Source organism: Xenia sp. Carnegie-2017, unplaced genomic scaffold (genome assembly GCF_021976095.1).
Source record: "Xenia sp. Carnegie-2017 unplaced genomic scaffold, XeniaSp_v1 HiC_scaffold_24, whole genome shotgun sequence".
Taxonomy (NCBI): Eukaryota; Metazoa; Cnidaria; class Anthozoa; order Malacalcyonacea; family Xeniidae; genus Xenia; species Xenia sp. Carnegie-2017.
Window position 1 is genome coordinate 1,646,597 of NW_025813487.1, and position 9,222 is coordinate 1,655,818.

The following is a 9,222-nucleotide window of genomic DNA, read 5'->3' on the forward strand; positions in this document are numbered from 1 at the left end:
ACCAAACAATCAATATCATCTGCGATCTTTTTTATTAACCATAAACAATTTCATGGACTCACCCACCGAATTCAGTAATCAACTAACGCTATCTGTTAAAACCACACTTTATGTTCAACGACCGCTTATACCACCAAATTGATGGTGTTGCTATGGGTAGTCCCCTTGGCCCCCTATTTGCCAACATATTCATCTCTTTCCAGGAACAAAACTGAATGAAAAACTCCCCCCACAAACTCAAATCTGTTCTCTACAGACGATATGTCGATGACTGCTTCCTCTTTTTTAAATCCCTTGATCACATTCCTGTCTTTTTAGAATACATCAACCATCAACACCCCAACATCACTTTTACCTCTAAGACGGAAAATAATGGACGACTACCGTTTTTAGACATTGACATTTACCGCTCAAACGACAAATTTACCCCCTCTGTATATCGTAAACCCACATTCACCGGTCTTTCACAAACTTTCACAGCTTTATCCCACTTTCTTACAAACGCAATTCATCTTTGGCCTTTACACCGCTTTTTCAACCTCAGCTCTAGTTATGACTTTCATGCCCAAATTGAAACCACCAGAAAACTATTCAAACTCAATTGCTATCCAACTAATATGTTCGACCACATTGTCCGTCGTTTCCTTTGACACAAATTTCGAAAAGAAACCACCTGTAATTAGTGTCCCAAAGAAAATAGTGTATTTTTGTCTCTCATTCACCTGTCACTGTTACAAATCCGCACAAATCAATCGTCTCTACAACGCTGCTTTCCCTCATCTCAATGTCAGATTCGTCTTTCATACCCCAAACGAATCTCTTCATTTTTTTCCGGGTAAAATTCTCAAGTCTCTGAGATCTAGTGTTGTTTATTTATATTATCGTCGATGCTGTTCAGTCGTATGTGAATCAAACCACACGCCACTTATACACCAGAATCTCAGAACACTTGGGATCTCTCCTTGATTGGAAACGCTATACTAACCCAATAATGTCAAGTATTCTTCTCATAGTAACTCCTCCAACCACCCTGCTTCGCCAGACGATTTTAAATCATCTCATCCTGCTCCGACACATTCGAACACCTGCAGCTCCATCCTCTTAAGCTTTTCTAGTCTCAACACCTCACCCTAACAATACATCACATCACACTTGCACATTCACAGTAATCTGATACCTCAAACTATGTAAATAGCTCGATATTATATCTTTTCATTTTTGAATTTTAATTACTTTTCTTACACTGAAACAATCATTACTAACTGATAATCACCTAATTAAAAACAAAGCATCTTAGGTCACATCCACAGGTATCCGGATTCGTTGGTATCCGCAAATATTTTGTTGCAGTTACACTTATCGTCCACACGTATCCAGCGAAAACGCCAGTGCCTTTTTTAAAGAATTTTTACTTGAAAGCGCGATTCTCTTACAAAAAAATTTCCATTGTATTGTATAATTTATAGTAGTTAGCAACCGCAGTACTTGCGAGAGTAATGGCAGATCTGACGTAAGCGCATAAAAAATCTGGGACACATCACACATAGAAATTCGACAGCCGCCATTACTTCCTGGTAAGGATCAAAGATAAAGAATTTGTACATAATTGTATTGTGCGAACATTAATTTACACATTGTGAAGGCTTACTTTTGAAATCTGCATTCTAATTATCAGAACTTCAAAATACAATGTAAATACTGCCAATTTGTCTTTAAAAGCGCGATTCTTTTATGCAAATAATCCATTGTACTGCATCATTTATAGTAGTTAGCAACCTCAGTATTTGCGAGAGTAATGGCGGATCTGACGTAAGAGCATAAAAAATCTGGGACACATCGCACCCCTGAGTTGGCCTTCTGTTCATTTCCTATTTTGGGCTTTAACGTAAGTCAGGTCCATTTCTCTTTGAAGAGATGAAATGTAAGTACTGTGTATTTACTGACGAAATAAGAAATTTATGAAAGAAATCAACAAGTCTGGTTATAATCTTTGTAATGTGAATGGTTTTACTATTCGCCACTAAAAGATTCAATTTAAAGTGGTAAATATGTTCAAAAAGGACGGTCCATGATACTTGTACTGTAAGGGTTAAATATGGAGGTTACACCATAAATGGATATTATAAAGTTATTAAAAGAACATTGTATAGCGTCATTTGTATATGTGAACATTTACATTGAGGTATGAAAACTGAATATATTCTATAAAGATGAGAAGTGGAGAATGAAAAAACATGATCCAGGTTGTATAGAACTTTAATGAGTTGATAAGTGTTAAATTTTGTTTGCATTAATATGAGGTTATTATGAATGATCACGGTGTCTATTTTTACAATTTGAATAGAAACAAAAGAAATCATCTGTAGTTGTCAATATAAGGAGACCACGTCTTGACCTCATTCAACGCGTTTAAATAAAAAGTATCGTTAAAATCTTATGATTTCTTTTCGTTTTAATGTCGTTATGCAAAAGTAACGATGCATGATGTTGTAGAGTAGGTTAGGATTCGTTACACTATAATGAATTTATAGGCTAAATATATTTAATTAATAATAATTGACGTAATATCAAAGAAAAATGGTCAATTGGTACTAGCATTTCATATATATTAATGTAGGGAGAGCATAGCTCTTTTGTTTGGCAACAATACGTTTTATTTTTAAAAATTAGATTTGATAGATATCCGGTAATTTGTTCCAGTACAAACAATGAATTTTAGCCCTATAGAGGCCGTTGTTGCTCAAAGGCAAAAATCACCAAACGGGATGTTTACGAACTTTTGAAAAGGCACGGCTCCCAGAGGGTTAAACAATCATGTGGAACGAATACATATAATGACATGCTTAACACTATTTATAAAGACATCATCCACTTCAAGCCACATATAAGCCACGAGGCGTCATGGAAAGTAAATGTTGTTCATATGAGGTGTCTTGTTGACTTTACAAATAGATGACAAGTATAAAGATTTGTGATTGTGCCAATCAAAATAAAGTTGTTGCCTTCAACTCTCCTCGAAGACTAGTTACCGAAACACGTCTCATTTGATTGCAGATGTATTTAAACGTGTTGATAAAAAATCAAAACTGCCAATATCTGAATGCTACTGAACAAGGAAATACCACACATATTTAAACATTTGAAAGCCACGATGTACAGATATATACTATCAGTATCACATCCTAATTGTTGATAGCAGCAGCAAAATGAAATTTGAAAGAGGAAAACCGTTATGACATATGATACACACGAAGTTACCTGTTTCAAAATCAAGTATGAAAATAGATCCTACGGCTGGAAACTACAAATGTAAGTGACTAAACTGACGATAAATGATAATTTGTATTTGCATTTATCTCTATTGCTCTTGTGAAACTCTCAATGCATAGAAGTGCAGTTTTCATAGATTAAGGTGTAGACTTGCAATGAATGAGAGCCGTAATTGTTTTTTGCTCATTTTTCTACGATTCTCTACAATATTTTTAGTAGTAGAACCTCGGGGAAAACAGAACGCCCTTAAATTCTCTCCTAAACTTAACTTAGCAACATATGATTGAAGATTCAATGAATATTTGGACAAGATTAAAGTCTAGTTTATAAATTCATTATCGTCTCATGAATCTTAACCCACAACATATTGCATCTTTGCTTTGCATAACGACATTAAAACGCAAAAAAAATTGTAGATTCTAATGAATTTTTTGTTCAAATACATGACTGTGAAAAGCTCCTAAGGAGCCAATAACATAAAAAATTTTAGTCATGACGTAAATTAAACAAATGTTAACAACAAGAACTTAGTCACTTAAACGTTGTAGAAAGAAAGGTGAATTTTGTCTTTTTATTGACGGATTACTGAAGTATGAGTTGCATGTAATAATCAACTAGTCTTAAGTGTAGGCATCGTAATATGAAAGCTTTCAGTGTAAAGTGCTTTGATAACGATGTAAAGCCTTTGATCATTTGAAACTTGTTACATCTTTTAAACTTAACCGGCTAAAGCTATTTGTGCAATGTTGGTTAATGTTCTACCATTTAAATAGTCAAACAGAAAACACATAACAATTTGCTCATTCTCAATATATCTGATTAAGAATTTATAAACGCAAACTAACGTCGTATGTAGATTTCTTTATCATGAAATGTCGTACATATGTTTCATATTTTCTTATATTGTAGATCCCACATTGATAGAGTTGTGAAAGTCCCCTTTACCACCTGTATAATTAATTCAATTACTCTTACGAGTTTGTCATTACTCATGTGTCATGGTGATTCATGGCCAAAAATGTTCATTTGCAGTTTGGATTCTTTGTGGATGTCAATTGTTTTTTCATATAATGATGATGGGCCCCATTGTTATATGAGCCCACCTAAAGGTGGTCAGCTGACATTCCTAAGAGATCAAATCTGCACTAAGCATTCGTCGAGTGATGATATAACTGGGGTATTGAAGTGATACCTTTTCCTTCACTTGAAGTTACCATAAGAGTGCATTGTAAACAGTAATCTATCGAAATGGTGATTCATAATACCAGTAGCCCCTCGATTGATTACGTTGATAACTTTGTGTATGGAATGGTACAAACATATTGAATGGACATTGGCTAACGGCATTTGTACATGTGAACATTAATATTGAAATGATTGGACTACAATCTACGAAGATGGAAAACAAGCGAGAGGAAAAACAAGATCCATGTCTTGTGGTTTTTAAGTTGAGTAGATGAGCTTTAAAATTAACTTATAGCTATGAGCAACTGCATAAGATATTCAAAAAGGATCCCGATGGTCTATTTTTATAATTTGAACCATAATAATGAAAAACACCCATATTAGCTAAAAAAATGTCAATAAGAGATGTCAATTGCTGTAAGAAAATAGCTGGCTTTCACTCGCTACTTTTTACTAATTTTATTAAACGTTTATAAACAAAATTGCAAGTCGTAGCTCAGGTATATACGTTACAATATACACGTTACGATATACACGTTACGATATACACGTTACGATATACATGTTACGATATACACGTTACGATATACACGTTACGATATACACGTTACAATATACATGTTACGATATACACGTTACGATATACACGTTACGATATACATGTTACGATATACATGTTACAATATACACGTTACGATATACACGTTACGATATACACGTTACGATATACATGTTACGATATACATTACGATATACACGTTACGATATACATGTTACGATATACATGTTACGATATACACGTTACGATATACACGTTACGATATACACGTTACGATATACACGTTACGATATACATGTTACGATATACACGTTACGATATACACGTTACGATATACACGTTACGATATACACGTTACGATATACATGTTACGATATACACGTTACGATATACACGTTACGATATACACGTTACGATATACATGTTACGATATACACGTTACGATATACACGTTACGATATACATGTTACGATATACCCGTTACGATATACACGTTACGATATACACGTTACGATATACACGTTACGATATACACGTTACGATATACATGTTACGATATACGTTACGATATACACGTTACGATATACACGTTACGATATACACGTTACGATATACACGTTACGATATACACGTTACGATATACATGTTACGATATACACGTTACGATATACACGTTACGATATACACGTTACGATATACATGTTACGATATACATGTTACGATATACACGTTACGATATACACGTTACGATATACATGTTACGATATACATGTTACGATATACACGTTACGATATACACGTTACGATATACACGTTACGATATACATGTTACGATATACACGTTACGATATACACGTTACGATATACACGTTACGATATACCGTTACGATATACACGTTACGATATACACGTTACGATATACACGTTACGATATACACGTTACGATATACACGTTACGATATATACGTTACGATATACACGTTACGATATACACGTTACGATATACACGTTACGATATACACGTTACGATATACACGTTACGATATACACGTTACGATATACGATATACACGTTACGATATACACGTTACGATATACACGTTACGATATACACGTTACGATATACACGTTACGATATACACGTTACGATATACACGTTACGATATACACGTTACGATATACACGTTACGATATACACGTTACGATATACACGTTACGATATACGTTACGATATACATGTTACGATATACATGTTACGATATACATGTTACGATATACATGTTACGATATACATGTTACGATATACGTTACGATATACATGTTACGATATACAAGTTACGATATACACGTTACGATATACATGTTACGATATACATGTTACGATATACACGTTACGATATACACGTTACGATATACACGTTACGATATACACGTTACGATATACATGTTACGATATACATGTTACGATATACACGTTACGATATACACGTTACGATATACACGTTACGATATATATACATGTTACGATATACATGTTACGATATACACGTTACGATATACACGTTACGATATACACGTTACGATATACATGTTACGATATACACGTTACGATATACACGTTACGATATACATGTTACGATATACACGTTACGATATACACGTTACGATATACACGTTACGATATACATGTTACGATATACACGTTACGATATACCCGTTACGATATACACGTTACGATATACATGTTACGATATACACGTTACGATATACACGTTACGATATACATGTTACGATATACACGTTACGATATACACGTTACGATATACATGTTACGATATACACGTTACGATATACACGTTACGATATACACGTTACGATATACCCGTTACGATATACACGTTACGATATACACGTTACGATATACACGTTACGATATACATGTTACGATATACCCGTTACGATATACACGTTACGATATACATGTTACGATATACATGTTACGATATACACGTTACGATATACACGTTACGATATACATGTTACGATATACACGTTACGATATACACGTTACGATATACACGTTACGATATACATGTTACGATATACACGTTACAATATACACGTTACGATATACACGTTACGATATACATGTTACGATATACACGTTACGATATACACGTTACACATACATGTTACGATATACATGTTACGATATACATGTTACGATATACATGTTACGATATACATGTTACGATATACATGTTACGATATACACGTTACGATATACACGTTACGATATACATGTTACGATATACATGTTACGATATACACGTTACAATATACACGTTACGATATACATGTTACGATATACACGTTACGATATACACGTTACAATATACATGTTACGATATACACGTTACGATATACATGTTACGATACATGTTACGATATACATGTTACGATATACATGTTACGATATACACGTTACGATATACACGTTACGATATACACGTTACGATATACATGTTACGATATACACGTTACAATATACCCGTTACGATATACCCGTTACGATATACATGTTACGATATACACGTTACGATATACACGTTACAATATACATGTTACGATATACATGTTACGATATACACGTTACGATATACATGTTACGATATACACGTTACGATATACACGTTACGATATACATGTTACGATATACACGTTACAATATACACGTTACGATATACATGTAACGATATACACGTTACGATATACACGTTACAATATACATGTTACGATGCGTTACGATATACATGTTACGATATACATGTTACGATATACATGTTACGATATACATGTTACGATATACATGTTACGATATACATGTTACGATATACATGTTACGATATACACGTTACGATATACACGTTACGATATACATGTTACGATATACATGTTACGATATACACGTTACGATATACACGTTACGATACATGTTACGATATACATGTTACGATATACGTGTTACGATATACACGTTACGATATACACGTTACGATATACATGTTACGATATACATGTTACGATATACACGTTACTATATACATGTTACGATATACATGTTACGATATACACGTTACAATATACATGTTACGATATACATGTTACGATATACACGTTACAATATACATGTTACGATATACATGTTACGATATACACGTTACGATATACATGTTACGATATACACGTTACGATATACACGTTACGATATACACGTTACGATATACACGTTACGATATACACGTTACGATATACACGTTACAATATACACGTTACGATATACATGTTACGATATACATGTTACGATATACATGTTACGATATACACGTAAAAACTGCGCTGTGAAAAAAGTGAAAGTCCGACGGAGCAAGACAATGCTTGAAAATCAGGTATTTAAGTTTTGTTCTTTTCAAAATATATAATTTCTGTTCTTATTCATTCAGTATGCTGACATTTATAATGTGTTTTTTTATAGAGTAGCTATGTCTGTAGGCGTAATAAATAGACATTGAAAGAACGATCAAGTTGGACAGAAGCACGAAGAAACAAGCAGCATCCTTATTGAAAGATTCTCACTTGCGACTTTCGTTATGCATACTATTAATCAGTATAACGCATTTTTATATTCAACCGTTAAAAATTTCCGTTAAACTAAATTTTCACAAGTGACAAATTTTCGGACAAAACACACGAGTGAAAGCCAGCTATTAATGAATATCTTAATGAAGCAACATAGAAATTTTGATCGAATGAAATCTAGTAGACATCAAAAATAATTTGTGTGCAAGTCACGACGTCACTTTGGTCATTTCATTTTTCATTGTTTGTTGGTCGGTGAATGATCATGTCGAACGTACTGAATGAATTTTTTATATGATTTATGTATGAGCTGCTATTAGTTTTTATTTTTCGTCTGTTCATTAAAATTTTGTTAACACTCTGCACTCTTTCATTTTGTTCTCTACTAAAGTTTTCGTTTCTTTCGTTCAAACACAAAATATTTGCGGTGTCAATAGGTAGCCAGCCGAATTTTTGTCGCCGCTTTTGTCGACGTTTTTTGTCACTTTGCGAATTTAAGATACGAACGACGCATACGATCTGACTACGCATCATGTTAAAGTAGATCATCCGGATCATTGACAAACAACT